Here is a 19,332-nt window from a genome sequence, read left to right on the forward strand (position 1 = left end):
ACGTTACGTCAGTGTCGAGCTATAGCAGTTCGTGGGAGCTACGCGATGTCGGTCTAACCTTTCTTTGCCGAGTGTCATGTCAGTATCGAGTTGCAATCGTAAAAGATCGGTCCAGAAGCGCTTACCGAAACGCGGTCTAACAGCGAATCCAGCACTTCGATCAAACGCGTGTGTCCGCTCCGAGTGTGAACAGGTATTTGGCATTTGCGTGGCTCTTGCTGACACCCTCGTAGTTCAAACATATCCTTTTTAACGTCGGCTTGCAGCTCGCGACTCGCAGCAACTAATACCGGCCGTGCCAGAAGCATGCTCGGGCCGTGTCGTGCAAAGAGCCGCAACGAGAACGAGCTCACTGTGGCCAACTACGCTTTGGCTTTCTCCGCCAAGGCTTTGCAAACGCGTTCAGGCCTAGGCGAATTCTGCCGGCACGCCGTATTGCCGCAGAACGGCGCTGCTATTTTGGCACAAGTGATGTCACGAGAACTTCCCCCCATCCACCAGATGAGAATTTGAAATCGTTTAATTATGTTTAAAATTAGTTCTCCTGTGTTTTACAGCGCAATATTTATATTTCCGAGGTGGTGCCTGTCCCTAGCCCATATTTATGCAACAAGATCGGCGCTAAAATTTCGTTTCACCACCCCTTTAAAGTCAATATACATTACGCTGTCGCAATGAAGGAAACCTGCGAATATCCACTTTTCCGTGAATCACGCGGAGAAGCGGAGAACCCTGTGGAACCGAAGCGTTTTCTGGGGAACGTGATTTGAATACATGAAAGGATAAAACGTAGGGTACGGGTACGAAAACAGAACTTCTTTCATTTTTTCGCGTTATCGCAACAAAAACAATAAAAAATTTTTTAGTTGTTATTACGTGCTTATTTACTCACAGAACAGGGCGAGATTATCTCGTCATTGTTTACGAATGACGATCGAAAAACTTGACCCTTACCTGGCATCTGAGCGTTTTCAGCGTGGCTCTCGATGCATCATGCAGTGCGGATTAAATGCCGGACTCGCTGGACATCTCCGGCGCTTCGGCGTTTCCTCTTGTCCCCAGTCTGAAGCGACATAAATTCAGAAAGCTTTCCGGGGAAGCGCCGGTGCGCGACACGGTTTTTCCAAACACTGTAGCCTTCGGTCATTTGGTCGAGTTTTGTTTATACAGGACAGCGTCGAACAGGGAACTATGTACCGCTAACACTGCGCACGAGCATATTTGATCTCACTTCTTGTTTCAATGACATCCCAGTAAGTGGTGCGATTACGAACAACCAGATTAACTGGTAATCGCGTGTTCGTGCCAGCTGTGCTTCTCGCTGTTCACTCGCGAGACTTCTTTTCATTACAGAGCAGTTTGGATCTGTCACGGTGGTTTGCGCTGTACATTGCCATAGTTCTGTTTCCTTATATGCTAAAAAAAAAGCCGTGTCTGGTGAATAACATACCAAATAAAACTTCTTTTCTCTATTGCGACCCCTGTCACAAATTCAGCTGAAGCGTTTCTTCACACACACATTCACTTTTATTCTGTTCATAAAACCGGAGCGTGTATAGGCTGGTTCACGCACTCGCAGCCGTTTACGACTGGAGAGGCTTAAAAACAGTTGTTAAGCCTCTTGTGACTGCTTATAACCGCCTGCGCTGCTGCCTAGCTGGTCGTGAGCTGTCACAATAGGTCCAAAAGCGGTTTTAAGCCTTTCCGATCGTAAGCAGTCGAAAGTGTGTAAACTTCCAAAAGGTTGCAAACCCCAGGGCGGCATGTATATGCGAGATCAGTGTTTCTCGGGGTTTCGGGCATGCATGGTGCAACCAGGCTATAGAACTCGTCGACATTTGTGAGATTTCGTTCTCTTCTCTGCGCAGAGCGTTCGGAGGAGGACTTCCAGGAGACAACCAGCGTCGACTCCGGTCAGGGCTCGGCGGGAGAGGCCAGGGCGGACGCCGGCTTCCGCTGTCCCGTCTGCGGTGCCAGGTTCACCGACAGGACGCGGTGAGTCGACCTTGCTCGCCCAAAAACCTGAAGCCGGGGTCCCACTGCTCATTACAAAAGGCAGTCTGCAGGTATTGCAGTCACCGCAGTATACGTGGTTCGAATGCCGCGTGCCAAGTTTCCTCCTTCAACTCATGGCCATGCGGCATTTAAGAATAAATAATAATAATAATAAAGTTTATTTTTATTTCCTTTTACAGGTAATGATGGGGCCGAGAATAAAAGCCGCGATAGACGGCTTGACCAGCTCTCGGTCCCAGTGAAGCAATTTGAACGCGAGTGACTCGCGTTCAAATCTGTATGCAGACTGTTTTTTGGTTTGTATGATGTATAAGCAGTGTGACCCCGGCCTTAAAGGAACACTCAACCCACCCAAAAGAAATTTTTTTTTATTTAAGTGCATGTTTAGGACACGTATGTCACAAAACACGTTTTTCTCGAAAAAAAAAAATAAAAAAAAAAGGATTTTAAACGTAAAATTTGTGTTGCGAGACGCATTTCCAGTAAGGAACGATTTCGGAGCTTGGATTATTTTTTTTTTTTTTCGAGATGACGACTTTGATATAGAAGCATGTTTTGGTGTCGCTCCCGTCGCAAAATGAGTCTCACAACGCAAGCAACAAGTACTTTTTTTTTTTTTTTTGGGGGGGGGGGGGGGTGGTTTTTAAGATAAATGTCCTGTCCAAACATCTACAAAAAAAAAATTGATTGGTTTGGGGGCGGGGGGGGGAGGGGGAGGGAGAGAGACTGCATTCATATAAGGTCTATTTTGTAAAACCGTCCGCGTTCTTTTTTACCGTGATTTTTAGTTGACTTTTGCTCTCGTAACCCCCCCCCCCCCCCCCCCCAACCCCCCCCCAAAAAAAAAATATATATATATATCGTTTAAATTTGCAATTTTTTCTTAGAATGAATAAGCGTAAGCCAATCCCGAGTTTCCTAATACTTACTAAATAACTTCGCCGGTCATCTTTACTTTGCTGAATGCTACTTCGCCTCTAAGAAACTCAATATGCCATAAAATCCGCGTTCGGGGGTCTGACATGACGACCGAGGCGATTCGAGGGTGTCTGTCTCCAATCCGTTCTTGAGAGGAGGGTCTTCTATAAAAATTTCAAACACAAAACAAACAAATAATCAAAATTGTAAGAAAGGCCCCCTCCGATCATGTCACTAGGACACTCAATAGAAAACACAATTTTTATGTAAAAAAAAAAAAAAACTAACATCAATCAGGGCGGTTTGTCTTTTTTTTTTTTTTTTTCGCTTTAAAATTTGTCAAGCAAAATTTTGCCTAACATTGAAGGCACCTCGGAACATTGAACACTGTGCGGTGCTGTTTATTTTTTGTTGGGCAGATCCGCTCCCGCAGTTCCAATGTTGCTACATCTTATGCATAGCCCAACTTGGCGAATCAACCTGCCGTCGGTCGTGCTCAAGTCTAAAAGTCAATAAGCGACCATTGTAAAGCACACAGCCGCATTCTTATTTATTCTCGCATTGCATAGTCCCCGGAAACTTAAATGCAACGCTTAAGCGCTGATTACACCAGGGTTTCTCGCCTGGTGATTGATTACAGGCAATTCTCGTCGCGTTGTGTTTCAATCTCATTGTCCCAGATTATGAGATCATTGAAGCTAGCAACGCCCTCTCGTTTTTCGGTTGTCGGAAATGATAAGCTTACGCAAGTTCTAGCTAATAAATCGGAGTAATTTTTTTTACTATGTTATTTGTTTAAGTGTCAAGTCCGGTTTATAGCGGGAATTCTTGCTTGCTCCGCCGTAGCCACCGCAGCTGAGAACATTTCTTTTTTTTTTTTCTGTCGTGTGTAGGAACAGCCTCGTTGCACGCGAACACACGTATCACATTGCTTTATTTAAACCGAATTTCTCGAAATATACGGGTGGAAAGGAGGAAAAAGAAAACACGTGTTCGAGCGCATTGCGGCCGCGCTGGCACGTTAACTCACACAGAAGTTTGAAACAAGTGAGAGGAAACTTGAGGGCGTCAGCGAACGCACGCACTTGCGCACGCGAGAGGCTGCGGCGTCTGCTTCCGTCTCTTTCCACTTTCAAACTACGAAAAGAAAAGAGAAAAAAATAATATGAATAGAAAGACTCTTTTACACGACGATGTTGCTGTTGTGAATCCGACAGTTTTAGAGCCGAGGGCGTGGTACCTGTTGGAGTTTATGACGCCGGCTTACTAAACGCTGGGCGGAGTCACCTTTGAGCGGTGCCTTTTTTTATTATTATTTTGTTTTCGCACGATGAGTTCCTTCTATTTGAATGTGCCTGGTAGAGCTGAGGTTTTTGGAGTTTCGCCACTTACAATGAAAACGGGGAATGCACGCCGAACAGTATCTCGATGAATCGGTTAAATAAATAAACGTATGGGCACCGGAAATCCTTCGTTACGCATGTAGTGTACGTAATGTTCGTGAACGCAGACAATGGGCCTTGGAACGCCGCTTTTATGTTAATTTGCAATCAGAAAGGCTCGAAAAGTCCAACGAAACGGGGTAAGTTTTTGTATTTGGGTAAAAAATAAAATAGCGCGAAAGACACTAGGACAAGAGCGTATAGACAGGACAGGTGCTACCGTCCTGTACTCCCTCTTGTCCTTGTCTCTTTCGCGTCCTTTTCTTTTGTACCCAAATATGCACCGACAAGCCCAGTAAGTAACGCATTTCACTACATTTGGTATGCGTTTCGTGCCGCCGCACTTTTGATGCTTCTGTGTCTCGAGGGTCATGGACTTGGGCATCTGTTTCACTAAGGCAAGACCGATAAAAGTGGACGATATCCTTTTGAAACGAACCAAAACTCATTGCACGAAATTATTAAAAACAAAAAGAAGAAAAACATAAGATAGTTTCAATAGCTCGCTATCGTTATATTACGTATATATAATCTGTGGGAATAGACGAAGGTTTCCGAAGCAGCGACTTAGAAGATAACGCTCCCTGGTGTGAAAATAAAAAGAACCCCCCCCCCCCCCCTAAAAAAAAAAATAATAATAATAACGAAAAGTGTCAAGGCTTGTTTTTACCGCAGAAATAAACTACGCCTCGCCAAGCGCTCTGTGGTTGCCGGAGCGCGTGTCCATATAGCGAACGCGACTCGGATGAAACATTCCGTACGAGAGCGCGTTGAACGACACCGATCGGCTTCGATCGCTATCGCGAGCTTCCGAGCACGCTGCCAGGACTCAGTTCTGTCCGACAGCGGTGCCAACACGCCGACCAGAAACACTGCCAAGTCTGGACGCTGCGCGCAAGAATGCCGTCTTGAATTAACAAAAAAAAAAAAAAAAAAAAGCGGAAAAAAAAAGATACAAATGGAAATAACGGCGAAGCTCATAATACTATTTATTGCCAACTGACCGCAGTACCTTGTCCAGACAAGAAAAAATAAAGATAAAAAAGATTGCTAACAACCGATAAGTGGAATGCTCAAGATATGGGAAGAGACACTTGTCGCAATCTCGCGAGGGGGTCTAATTTGCGCGGTTGCTATATTTGTTGGGCGGTCGTCGAATTACCCACTGCCGTCCGGATCAAATTGCGCGATAGGAAACGTAAGGGCATACGAGGGCCCTTTCTGCTTTTCTTTTTCCCGGTGCAACGTTCTCATTAGGCGGTGATGGATTTCGTGGCTATTCTCTCTGCTGCTTTTTTTTTATTTTTTCTGTGTGTGTGTTTCTTTTTTTTTTTTTTTTTTGCAACGTTCATTGCTTATTGCCAAGAAGGGCAGTGTTGTCGTCGAGTTTCCAAATTGGTTAGTACCGCGATGTACACGAACTGATATAAGTTTGCTTATGTGCAGTGTGCAACCTCAATGTTTGTTTCGTATATTTTTTCATGTGGTTTTCGGGGAGCTGAGATTGATTAAACGTGGTTAAAGTAATGCACAAAAGGCAAAAGGATAAAATCAACTTTATCCATGTCTTTCTTTTATCGATCAGTGTAAGTCTGTTTGAACCTTTAATGTTTTATCATACTTGTTTGTCTATTATTGCTGTTTTCATTGTAGTGTACATAACTCCGTGTAAAACACTTCTGCGCTCTATAAACTTTCGCAACGCCTATAGTTCAAATTTTTGCGTTAGGGTCTGACCAACCGTTGTAACAATCGAGGTCCGCACAACGCGGCTAACTGGATTAAGGCGAGACAGAGTGAAGCGGAATGCCGTTGAATTAACTTGGGCAAACTGATGCGTCTGACTGTCGTGGGAAAGAAATTATCCGTACCCAGTGTTTGAGCTGAGAAGCGGGTAGGCGGACTGGACAAATGCGAAAAAGTTCAAGAATAGGCATGGTCAGTTCTGATTATAATGCAATTAAATGCAAAGGCGCAAGCGAGCTGGACAAGAATGTTTCGAGATCTGTGTTTGTCATTTGTCCCTCTTGTTCCCCCTTTCAGGGGTTATTTTCGTCATGGTCAGTTCCACGCCACAGCTAATAACGTTTGTTTGTGCATACCACTCGTTTTGACAGGGGTCCGGTCTTCATCGGAGCTTGTCGTTCTTCAGCTCGAATTATCATTTTTACAAGAAAAGTTAAGAAATGCGAGGAAAAATGAAAAAAAGTACACCGACTGCGTAATTGTGGAATTGATAAAAGAAAAGGGTAAAGATGCACGATAATATTAAACACAACAAAAATAAACTTAAGGGAAAAAATGTCTTAAAGATGATAAAACAAATCCCGCAAAGTGATTAAAAAAGACCCGCAAACCTATATCACAAAAAGTGCAAGAAAAATAAAAACGACGAAATTATGGTGGCGATTTATTTGTCCCCGTGTTTAATTGTTTTAGTAAGGGGAAAACCACTGGCGAACTACAGGGTAGGCAACTTGGAAGCTAGAAATATGAGACTATATATATATATATATATATATATATATATATATATATATATATATATATATATATATATATATATATATATATTGTGAACGAAGAGGGAAGAAGGTGATTATTGAATTTATATCATTAGAGTTATTGCTTTAAACTTTAATGCAATGAATTTTCAATGATCACCTTCTCCCCTCTTCGTTCACAATATTACTACGGCTGCACTTGTCAATCTTGACTCAATCTTGACTCAGCACGGTGACTTTCCACTTCATATTAGAGATTTATTTTATTTTTTTTATTTTTTATTCGAGCGCTTTGAGGTCTGCCCGGTCTGAGCCGGTGTTGATGCGAATCCAACCTGGATGAATGTCACGAGAGCAGGATCACGCTACACGCTCCCATGCGAACAAAGCAGGTAACGGACGTAGGAACATCGCTGAGGGTAGAATGCGCACCGAGACCCAAATGCGGTTCGTTTTCCTCCGTGGGGGAGAATTGATGATCCCTAATGTCGTCGGCAGTGTCCTATATAGTATACGCGGCGATTTCTTTGGCAAAGCCTCGGAGCGACATCCCGGCTATCTCATGCATTTTCATCGGGTTTGCTCACCTGGAGATTTTCTTTCCTTCTCGGCGTATACAACAGCGGTTACTCGGCGGCTTCCATTTTATTTTTCTTCTCGAGGATAGCTCGGCAATGTTGTTGGATTCGTCCCGAACGAATTTGGTTGGTTCGGAGGTCACATATACCACTCAGTCGTATTCTGTAAACGACTTAATTTCGCGAAGTTTGCGACCTGACAAATATCGTTAGAAATCGATCACGCCAATATGTCGCACCCTGGTAACGGATATGCAACATGTCACTGTAAATCGGAAAACATTGTGCCTGCGAACTATTTATCGAGTCCACACTTCGTGAAATATTGGGCCCAAGAAAATAAATTTCTTTACAGCATACGTTTTCTTATTGACGCAAGAAAGCAAACGTTAATGAGAAGACAATGACTATTTTCATGATTTTTTTTTTATACCGTGTTTTGTTTACTGTGAGCAGTTCGGCATCTCCCTGCGTTGGCATACACAAGTCTAGATATAGAAGAGTGGTGACCCGAATATTAAATTCTAGCACAGTATGTGTTGTTTAAAAAAAGCGTCATTGTTGTCTGAGACCCCTGAAATAGCTATAATTGTGTAGATCATAGGATGCGACAGGTCCGTACACGTGCCGTGATCGGCGTTCAAGAGACGTGAGCAATCACGCTATTTTGAAACATTTCAATGGTTCGCATGAAGGCTCGTAGCCTCGCCTATACTGGCATCGGAAGTGATTCCCCTTTCTTCATGTACATATAATTTCTGATATAAAAAAAAAGAAAAAAAACCTCCTCTCAACATTTTTGAATTTGGGATTATAAATGTTTTCAGCTAAAGCAGTGTCCCCGAATTACAGGGTATATATCTTTGTTTTTCTATATTGTGTGTAGTGTTATAAATAGCACGGCTGAAAGTTTGGTCTCGTGCGTCTACGGCAAAACCGAAACTATCTGCTAGAGGGTTGGCAACACTGATCATTAACCGCACAGCCGCGATGTGGCGCCATGTCACAAGGGTGCTGCGGTACGCGGTACAACCAATCAACCACAGCTCCACCGCGACGCGACGTCAGGAGGGTGCTGCGCCAGTGTTCCTTGACTAAACGCTAAACCGCTTGCCGCCCGTGAAAGAGTAGCTGGTCGCATCTTTAAAATAAGTTTTAGTGGAGTACGCGGCTTCCCTTTGGCGTAATATTTCGGCTGTGATCATATTTCGGGCCGCTAAAGCGATACCAGTCATTTATTCTGGTTTTGTTATTCCACCGGAGTTGCCCTTTAAGATCCTTAATAATTTTGTTTTTATACGGGGATAGCTAAGGCGAAAGCTATTTTTCAGAAGAAAGGACTTTACAATTCCACGTTCTTGGGAGAACGAAGCCGTCGAACGGGAATATCTCATCACGGTGGAATCAGGGAGTGTACTAAATATCCGAAGATAACAGGGCGTTATGTAAGATCTTCATTCTTGGAAGGATGTTAGATTGAAAGATCTAAATCGTGGGCGGCAGCGCGGTGTGCCCCAGGTTTCAGCAGATTATTTCGAGCCGGCGTGCACTAATCGTGCGGAAAGCGACGGCTCGATTCTTCCTCGGGATGTCCTTGGTGGCCTGCAGCTTTCAATTTCAGTCGACGAGGAATGTTTTGAGAAAATGACAGCTATATCTGGCGGGTCACGGCGGTACGCAAACATTGAGAGTTCGTTTAGAAGCGCGAAATGTTTATATTCCGCGCGAAGAATTTAATCACCTGTGGTTCAAATAAGGAGCATAGCTTCAAACTTAGAAGTCGAGGTAATAGTTTATGTCCCCAGGTCAGGTAACTTAGTTGATGTCTCCACGTACTGACCAGTATTTCTCCCGTGTTCATGTTCGAGGGTTTGAGTTTATCGAAACAAATATTTGTTGGGATCATTTTAACATCTATGTAATTCATAGTCGTAACCAGCGTGACTTTGTCTTTTGTATTTTGACGGCAACTAATTGGTTAGTTCCATGTCGAGTAACTAATAGGACTATTATTTGTTGGGCTGTACTATTTACGTAACGTGGTGTGGCGTCAGTTATATTGACTCAGAAATGCGTTTGGCGTAGTTATACTACGGAATCATTTAATTGAAGTGTCAAATGCAGAAGGAAAGCTCAAGGAAATAGATATTTTTCCTGAAATGCCAATCGCACTACGGGGGAGTGTCGCAGGGACCTGTGTCGTGAGCACCCTCAAAATCTTTATATTTATTGGTGTCATTTCCAGCTCTATTTTACATTCTTCGTTTGTACAGTGTACAGACGGCATCAAGGTTTTGAAGAAAATTTGAATTTTCTCAGGATGTAATAAACGCCAACGTGACATAAATTAAGGACTATCTTACGACCCTTTAACCCTCGTCCTCATGCAAAACACGCAGATATAAGCCTCCTTTAGCTGCCTTTCTGCGCAGAAAATACTGACTAGAGTTTATAGAGCACCCATAACAATAATACTTTTTTATGGTGTTACTTTTTGCGACAGCGACAATATTCGATCGATCATTCGAAACTTAATCCCAAAGTTACTGAACATAAACCAGGGATAATAAGTTGTTACGAGACGGGAAAGCAAATAGCATACGGACACAAAGAAATTCAAAGAAAAAAAAAAAACCATCTTTTGTTTGTAGTGTTAGAAACGAATCGTAAAAACAATAAGACCTCTCAAGACGCTATATGAGGGGTGGCCTATGATGTTCACGCTTCTTGCTTCCGTATTCACTTTTCGGCATCCTTCTCGGCCAGTGCCACAATCGCGTTGTCTAAAGCGCGATAATCCGGTGCTCAGGACTCGTCTATGGATTAGATGGTTTGAACGGACTGGCAAGTCGACGCCGACTCCGGGTCTCGACCTTTCGAAGAACCAGGGCAGGCGGGGCGCTCTTGCCCCGGGTCTCCCTGGCGCAGCGCTGCTCCGGGCGGTCGTCGAAGAGGAAGGAGGGGGCGGCAGCAGCAGCGCATAATGGTTCCGGCCGGCGCCAAGCTCGAAGGCCGGCGGCGGAACAGAGCGACGGCCGATCTGTGTCAACGCGGACGTCGACGAGCGCAATTTGCGAGCCGCTGCTCGCGGACGCGTGCCCGTCGCTGGGGACTCCGCTCTGCTCGCCTTTCCCCCCACCGCTGGCCTCACCTGTGCGGCCGGCGAGAGTCGGCGCATTGCCTCGGGGTCGCCTGTCCGGCTGGGAGCGGCCCAGGGGTACGAGCGCGCCGAGGCCGCGGTCCTCTCCACGGCCGACGTTGTGCCTCGCTGCTGGCGCCAGCGCCACCTAGATAGCGCAAGGCCGGTGCACCCCCGTCGTGCATACCGGGCCTACAATGTCAGTGCGCCTGCCCTCATCGGGACGCGTTGATTGGGCAACCGATATGAGCCCAGTGTTGAAAGTGTGCGTGCTCAAGCGGGAAACCGCGTTATTCATTAACGACGCATTTCGCGTCTTGGTGATAACCAATAAGTGATGCGTGATAAGTGATAAGCGTAGCCGGCGGTTTGCCAGGCGAAGCAGAGAGGTAAATACCCTTACGCGAATGCCCTGCTTGCCCACTGCCGAGGACGATGATGATGAAATGTTATAGTACAAATGAATCGTGAATGATGACGATGATAATGGGATGATGAAGAGGGTGAAGAAGAGCGTCAGTGCTAGCAGCGTTTTCACGATGGTAGTCTTCGCGCGGCCGCCATGGGCTGCTGACTTTTAGCAGGCTAGGCTCGAGGGCCTGGTGAGGGCTCCCCGCTTTACCAGCATGCTGACGATTCGGCCGAATTTCCGGTGACGCAGGGAACCCAGCACCCCTTGTGGTGGAGCTCAGGGATTTGGCGCCGGTTTTGGCTTGGCGGCGGTCTTCGCGAAAGCGGGCCTCGATGTCTTCCAGCTTGCGGTCGAGTTTGTAACCGAGCAGCTTGAGCACCCTGTCGATAGAAGACATGTTAGGTGCCACTGGACCGGTTGGCTCAGACGATGGAAAAAAAACACGTCTCACGCCAAGCTTTAGTCTTCCTCTTCTTTCTCTGGAGTTTAGACAGCTAGCGTTTTCTAAAAGATTTAAAAAAAAAATTGTCAGCGCACAGGCGAGCTGCTGCGTATTAATCATGATGTTTAAACCATGAGGCTCGGATGCATGTTGAAAACAAATTAGAAGGAGCAGAAGGGACGCTGTCACGGACACCATCGGAGAAAAAGACCCACAGGACCAGATGCGATACTTGAATTGGCCACGAATGTATCATCAGGTCCGTACAAAGAGCTTTGTCTAATCGATCAATGCTGTCCAGTAATGTTTTGATTCGAAAGGAGAGGGCAGGAGCTTGTCTTGACCATGCGGCTGCTTTTCCGCGGAGCCTGCGACCACGTACGCTTGCTGCTCGGCCGACTGGTGGCCGGGATACTTCTTGTTTAATGTGAGAAGGAAAACCGGGAAGCCATTTGCTCTTGTGTCTCGCTCCAGATTCTCCCTCACCGTGCCCGCTGATTTCCATCACCAGCTCATCGCAAGAGGCCTCCGGCTCTGGATGGGGATGCAGCCTCTCGCGTTTGCAGTCGTCGGAGCACCGAGCAGCCGTTTTCGCATACATTGTGGCATACATTGCCCGCTAGACTTGTGATACAGTTTATATTCGTGTTAGGATCTTGCACTATAGAGACAGCGACAGCTTAAGATACGTAATGTTGGTCCGCTGCCAATCAGGGTGGAGCATCGGCCGACAAGAACGCCAAAGATCTAATCACCAAGCGAGAAGCGCGAGCGTAATAATCAAGCCCTGCATATCTTAAGGTGTCTGTGACCAGAGTGGTGCAGCTGTGGGGTCCTCGATGAAAGCTGAACACCAAACGTGGCCGGTCTCCATAAGTTATACACTCAAAGAAATGCCTGCGCGATTACTTACCCGCAAAACACTCGAAGAGCCAATCTCTGGGATTTACTAAATCAGCTCAGCGAATGATGAGGCGGAACATCTGTTTAGACTTAGAAATCAGTCTGCGCTGTGGAAATACTCAATGCAAAACGTCATGCTTGCATTGCGTAATGCCACAGCGCAGACTAAATTTTGAGGTCTAAACAGATGTTCCGCTTCATCATTCGCTGAGCTGATTTCGTAGCCTCGCAGAGATTGGCTGCTCGAGTGTTTTGCAGGTAAGTAGACGCACAGGGAATTCTTTGAGTGTAGGAATAACCAAACCTCCGTGCCACTTTCTATTTTATTGCTTAGTTGCGTGCATTGCCTGGAAACGGGTTCTTCCACGTGACAGAATGGCGGGCTCTTGAAATGTCAATGGGGAACTGCAAAAACGGAGCTCTCCTTGCGAAACGCGGCTAGGGGCAAAGATCTCTATTGTCAACTTCAGATCATCACGCGTCAATTCCTCTTCAGCTAACTCCTTTTTTTTTTTCCGTTCTTTTTTTAACATACGGGGTTGCAGTTATTTCTGTGCCTGTAGAAAAAAAGAATTACGATCATGGATTTAGGATGTGGAATAGTAGCACGTCACTTATAGTTATTAGGAATTGGGCGAGGATATACGATACTTCGTTCATTGCTAAACTCACGAGCTTACAGGGCGGTGAAAGCTACGAGCTCGCCGGACCAATCAATCGCCTGCCTTTTTTATCGCCAAACCCAGCTGTCTGCGCGAACACTCAGAAATAGCAGTCACGTTTCGCAGGACCAACGTTTGATTGGTTTAACGATCCACTAGCCTCCAGCGACCTGTCGGCAGCTCAGCGGCGAAAGGACTATACCCCATCAACCCCTGGGCTGACAGTGCACTAGGAGACCTACAAGCGCGTTGGACAAGTCATAACGCGCCCCTTTCGCCACGTGATTACGCTCCTTCTCATATCCAGGCGCAGAAATCGGGATGATGCGATGAAAGGGAAGCGGTTAAGTGGTCCGGCGGGCGCGTATCTCCACAGCAGTCCCGGCGGCGGACGGAATGCTGGGCGCTCCGGGCGTGCGTGGCGGGGCAGTCCGCCGCCCAGGCGCCCTCGGCCCGAGCGTAGGCTTCTTCGGCGACTTTCCGCGAAGGACGCGGGCAGGGCGGAGCAGTCCTTCGCGCTCCGGAGGCCCCAGGAGGAGGCGAATCGGGCCGGCCGTTTCCTCTCCGTTCTACTTGGAAGGCGCGATATTTTGCTCCATTTCCCAGCTTTCTTTTTTCCCTTCTTTCCTCGCAGATAAATGGCGGCGGCGAACGTCCCGGCGATATCGCGGCGTAGGCGGCCAATATCTATCTGCGCTGCACTGACGGCCGACGAGCCCCGCGCAAAGCAAACGGGTTTGGCAGCGCGGCCGTTGCGCGTCTTTTGTGCTGGCCGACGCTGCCTTTTTTTCTCTCGCGCGGTCAGGAAGCAGCGGGGACGCTCCTTTCGGACGATCGATGCGCCGCTCCTCCGCCCAAGATCCACCGCCACGAGGTCTCGCCGACCATTACCGCGTTTACTCGGCTAGTGTTCGCACTGTTTTCATGCAAACCAGACGCGCGCCTCTGACGACCCCATCTTCTACTCGAATAGGGATCAATCCTTTCCTCAACGAATCCCTAGAAAACTTCCCGCATAGCACTCGGGCGTTGAATCATTGCGATATGTTGAAATAGCCCGGGGAAATGAGGAGGCAGCCGATCACGCTTAGTCCCTCCCCCCTTCCACACTCGAATACAGATATACAGCTTTCCAGCACTTATTTCCCGGGCGAAAAACGCTTAGTCACTGCGCTGTGGGCGTGCGGGCGGCGTCTGATATTCCCCAGAAAACAGTTACTTTACAACGCATGCTCAGAACCTGTTTCACAGCCCAGTAACAAAGACGTCGGCGCGCAGAAGGCGACTATTGAAATGGTCGAGTTCTGCTGAGACGATATAAGTACGACACCCCACCGCGTGCAGGAGACCTTACTTCCGACCTCATTTTCAGGACCCCACGTTTTCTCGGCTGCGTAATTCGCCATGGTGCTTTCGTAGATCGTACTAATTGATCATCGGAGTGCTCGGGGCAATAGTTGGCACCTGGGTTAAGTTTAAAAAAGTGTCGACGCTTTTTGTTGTTTTTTTTTTTTTGTTTTTTTCTTCGAGACATTGGCAACGATTTACGGGAATGGTGGTTGGTACCCGCCAAATGTTTGTTCCCTAGCAATGTGAATCGCGCCAAATTCGGAGCATGTGAAACACAATGTTTGTCGTCACTCCTTGTTTCTTTCGGTCAAGTTTCCCAAACACCGTCTTTTCTTTTTATGGTGTGCCAGTGTAGTTAGTTGGCCTCGTTCACCACTCAGTTCCACTTCACCCGCTGGCGCATTGGATAAAGGCGGAAAGAAAGAGCGAGAGAGAAAGTGTACGACATAAAAAGGAAGTTCATGCTTTGAACACTAGTTACCTGCCGGAAACGAGTTACATAAAACCACACTTATTCGGGTGTACTGAACTGGTACAGAGAAGCTCGCAGACTTCGAACGTTTGCCGCAACCACCAATTCACGAAACTCTAGCTTCATCCACTGTCCGAAACGAGTGGCACGTCCTCGCCCTCCTCCAAACCCTCAAGGGCGAGGTTTTTTTTTTTTATAAAAATAAAATCACACTGTAGCTTTCTTTTTTTATTTTTTTTAGAAAGAAATGTTTTGTTTTTGTTGAAATGGCAATTACCTTCGTCTATGATGTCATATCCGTCCGTGACATTAGATCTGTCCGTGGCGCTTCATCTTCTTCTAAACCTCCTCTCCCCCTCTCTAAATCTTGACCCATAAATCCGTCCCTGACTCGGTTGCATGTCGGCACACAATCATTGTTCTCTGCGAGTAATGTTTCGACTAATTCCAGCGCGTCTGTTCTCCCGTAGAGCACCTGAAACGTAGCGTTGTGAGAGCCGTGCACGCCGAGGCACAGATGAGGCTGGGGCTCAAGAGATGCGGTTCACGGTGGGATTTTTAAAAAGGAAACCTCAAGCTCAGCTTCCCGTCGCAGGCCGCCTTTCATGTCGTAACGTTAGCGGGGTCCCAACATTCATTGTTTTTTCAATAAACGCCAGGATTGGTTCGTATTGTGCTTTGCAGAAGCATTGATGCGCACGAAGTTTTAATAATTACTCGTAAAACCTTAAGAGAAAACCGATACTTCCTCCAAACGATCCGGGATTGAGTAAACTCAGAACCGCTAACAACAAAATACAACGGCGGACGTTATGAACAGAACATAATCTCCTGGTGACTATGCGTAGGATCATGTCCAAGCGGTTTATCAGAGCGGTACCTGACTGGGGATTGGTCTAGCACCTAAAGGAGGAAGTCATTCAATAGAACCGCGGTGGGAGAGGGGCAGAGAGACAAAATGATTGCAGTACCACATCAGTACTTGAATGACAAGATACTCATGCGAGATTGATTATTGAAATCGCAAAAGAAATCATGGGGTATCTTTTACATGGGCGTTCGTTTCCCGTTTCTATTTTTTTCTACCTTTTTTTTTTACGACGAGGATAATGGGGCTAAGGAATACATATTCAAATGTCTTTCCACGTCTCGGTCGTTTATTTTGTTGCTCCTAACCTAAGTATTATATTGCGACAACAAAAAATAAATAAAAGTTTGACTTGCCAGAATAAAAAGCCCCCCAAACGCCGGTACTTTACGTGTATCACACAGCCGAGGACTGATGCCAGATGAATTAACATCGCGAAAACGGAAAGAAAGGTTACAATTATACTCATCCAATGACAACCTATCACTGCTCTTTCGTTACGTTCTCTCTCCTCTTACTGAGCTCAACGCTTTACTTTCCTCACAATAACACCGGACAGCTTTAGAATACTCTTGTACTTTCACCAAAGATGCTTCGGTGTGGCAGTCCACGCGACACCAAAGGTACCGAACTCACGCTGGAGGCGCAGTGACCGAGAAGCACTCCGCTGGCGTCTTAAACATGGCAGAAATTACCAAAATTCCATCAAAGTGTTTGAACAAAAAAAAAAAAAAGACAAGAACGCGACACCGTTAAGCATGACCGTCTGAACAGACACTTGCCAATCAATTTTCTCCTCCGCCCAATGCGGCATCGCAACCCCGACCAACCCCGAACGCGACTGGCGAGATGCTACGCGTTCGGCGGGGTCGGGCGGCGAAGCAGTCGCGCTCCCAGGGCGACCTTGCCCCCGCGTCGAGGAGCGGGCGGCGGCGGCGCGCGCCCGGCGCCGGACGACGCCGGACAACGCTCCTGCGGCCGCGCGCGCGCGCCTGGAGCACGGTAGCCCCCGTACGGCACGCGTTGGCGCGTCACCGGAAGCAGCGGGTCCGACGACGACGCGGTTCCCGGTTCGGGAAGGGGCCCGTCCCTCCCCCCGGACCCCCGAGGGAGGGGGCAAGGGGGACCCCACCTGAGGACCGCTCATGTGTGTGCGCCCGCACGGCAGCGGCGAGGAGGCGAGGGGCGCGTCCGCGCTGAGGAAAGCAGGTCGCCGAGAAAGCAGCGTCACTTTCTTCTCTGCCGTCATTAGAGCGGCGGGAAAAGTTGGCCGCTGCCAGTGGGCGCTGTCACACGCGGATGCGCCGCACGCTCGGATACTCCGCCGCACGGACACAGAGAGCCTCGCACGGACACCCCGGTCGGCACCCTTGCCCTAGTGAGTAACGCCTTCCTCGGGGACCTAGGGTCCGGCTCCCGGCCCCGGGCTCGGGGCTCGGGCCTGACCATCGGGCTTGATCCTCTGGTGTTGGTGGATGCGTTTCCGCGCGGATTGCGTGCGCTAGGGTTCGCTGGTCTTCGGGGTTATAGCGCACGTGCGCCGGGAGACTTGACTCGTGCGTGCGTTGCTGTCTAGGGAGTTTTACGAACTGAGCGGAATGGATTTAAGACCGCTTGGAATTAGATTTTAGGCTCTCATTAACCATCGTGCAAATGAAATATTGTCGGAGTTACTCTCCTTATAAATTTTGTTTTACTTTTTTTTTTTTATTGTTTAGTTATGGTTAATGGAACGGAACTGGGTATATATAGGCTTGGAAACAATATCGTTCCTCGTAAGTAGATTTCACAACAAAGCTTCGTCTTCCGCTTTTTGATGGCTGTTTAGGTTGCATATTGATATTTGGATGTTTCCGACTAGTAGCGTATACTGCTAGCTTGGTCTTCGCCGTTCGGTGCCTGTACCGTGATCAGTTTGCCTCTGAACCTTCCACAAATTTTCAAACTTTCGTACGTCCCCCCCAAAACAATATGTATACCAATTTTACCATGTCTTCTATACGAACATTTGTCTGCGTTTTGGGGTCATATTTCACCGTTGGAGGGCTCGTTTGGTTAGCGCGACACGTCCGCTAACCTGATGTATTTTGAGATTCGCGCAGCATACTGGCTACTGAAAAGCCGTTACCCCTGCAAAATGACAAAATCTTAGTTTGAAACGTCTATTTGTTTACATTCATACCGTTATCTGTATCATTGACCGATATGTAGTCCTTTATTTTCTTTATTTCCACGTGTATTATTATTATTTTTGTTTTTGTTTTTTTGCGAGTATTGTTGCGAAGAGCCGCGCTGGGCGTGCCTTTTAAATCGAAGAGCTAACAGCTCCTTGATCCGTCGTGGGAAAATCGCCACTCCGCCCACCTATCAGTCTGCTTGGGCGTCTTTCAAATTGGCATCGATTTCGGATCGCTGGAGGGCTCGTTTCGTTTCATATCCGGGGCCCATGGAGGCCGAGGAGACGATTGATTAGCTTCGCATGAGCCTCGGAACTATGTCGGGTAGCGGCGGCGGTTGTGGTTTGTTTGTTGCGCACATCGCTCAAACTTTTGCGTGCCTCCTTCGAACGTACTGTCCTTGTCGGGTCTAACGTTTTGTCTCGGCGCATAGAATTAAAAGCTCGTCTAGCTCGGTCTTGCATTTTTTGCTTAGTGTTGCGCGAGTCAACGCCATCCTTAATGCCGAATGTACATTCGCGTGAACATGTGCTAGTATGGATGCACTGCTGCTTTCGTATATCCTTGCATCGCACGTGGAGCATTTAGTCAGTTTGGTTTTGTCGAATATAGACTGGTAATTTGGCTGTAGTACCAAAAGTATCTATCAACTATGACTATAGATGTAATTGTATAGACAAACTATTCGATGTAAAATCTGGACGGTGTTGACAAATTTCGTTTTCGTCTATTTTACGCCCTCTTTTTATCGATCGTGCTCTACCATGTGCAAACCTCGCAAGCCGAAGTTTGGGAAAGAGTTAACTTCGAGATTCAATGATATGTCGGGCGTTCAAATACGACGGCGATATTGATAGTCTCTTTGGGACGTATCGTTTTTGCGAAAATTATGGGATGACTGAACTTTCGCCTCGTAAATTGTTAAGAACCCTTCCCGTTACAATCGAGACGCTAAACGCCAAATGAGTTTTGCGTCTGGCATATACACGACCTTAGGATCCTTAGAAGCAGCGGCTTCGGCAGCAATATAGAGTAGATAGAATGTGACTGCCTCCATTATTCAGCATGCTGTCTGCGCGATGAGAATTCCCATAGAAGCACGCACAGTTTCTGTGGCCACAGACTCCTGGATAGAGGGCTTAACCGTTCGGACCGTAAACTCAACTCATGCGTTCGGGCCGGGGGCGAGTCTTCGAGAGCGTAGAAACTTCCGTTTGAGGTTGAAGTCTTCACGTCGCGTGGTCGCGCCGTAAATGTAACACTGCGGCCTAACTGTGGCTGGGGTACATGCATGCATAGGAATTATAGCAGCACGAAGTGTGAAGTAACTTAGATACCACTGTCAGCGCGCAATCACGGGAATGACGTACGTAGGCAGTTTTTTACGTCTTGCCATATTGCGTGTTGCCAAGAACAATACCAGCGACACTGCCGTGAAATGTATGCGGG

The 19,332-nt window shown here is 47.2% G+C and overlaps 1 protein-coding gene across 1 annotated transcript in view; it reads left to right on the forward strand.

Moving 5' to 3' along the window:
* Nucleotides 1-19,332, forward strand: part of LOC8036955 (MDS1 and EVI1 complex locus protein EVI1-A) — a 100,887-nt gene that overhangs the window by 36,253 nt on the left and 45,302 nt on the right. The window contains 1 exon segment of the mRNA XM_042290798.1: nt 1,869-1,995. The gene's annotated coding sequence lies outside the window, so the exon portion shown is untranslated.

This window comes from Ixodes scapularis, unplaced genomic scaffold (assembly GCF_016920785.2).
Source record: "Ixodes scapularis isolate PalLabHiFi unplaced genomic scaffold, ASM1692078v2 PGA_scaffold1__304_contigs__length_218370807, whole genome shotgun sequence".
NCBI classification, from domain to species: Eukaryota; Metazoa; Arthropoda; class Arachnida; order Ixodida; family Ixodidae; genus Ixodes; species Ixodes scapularis.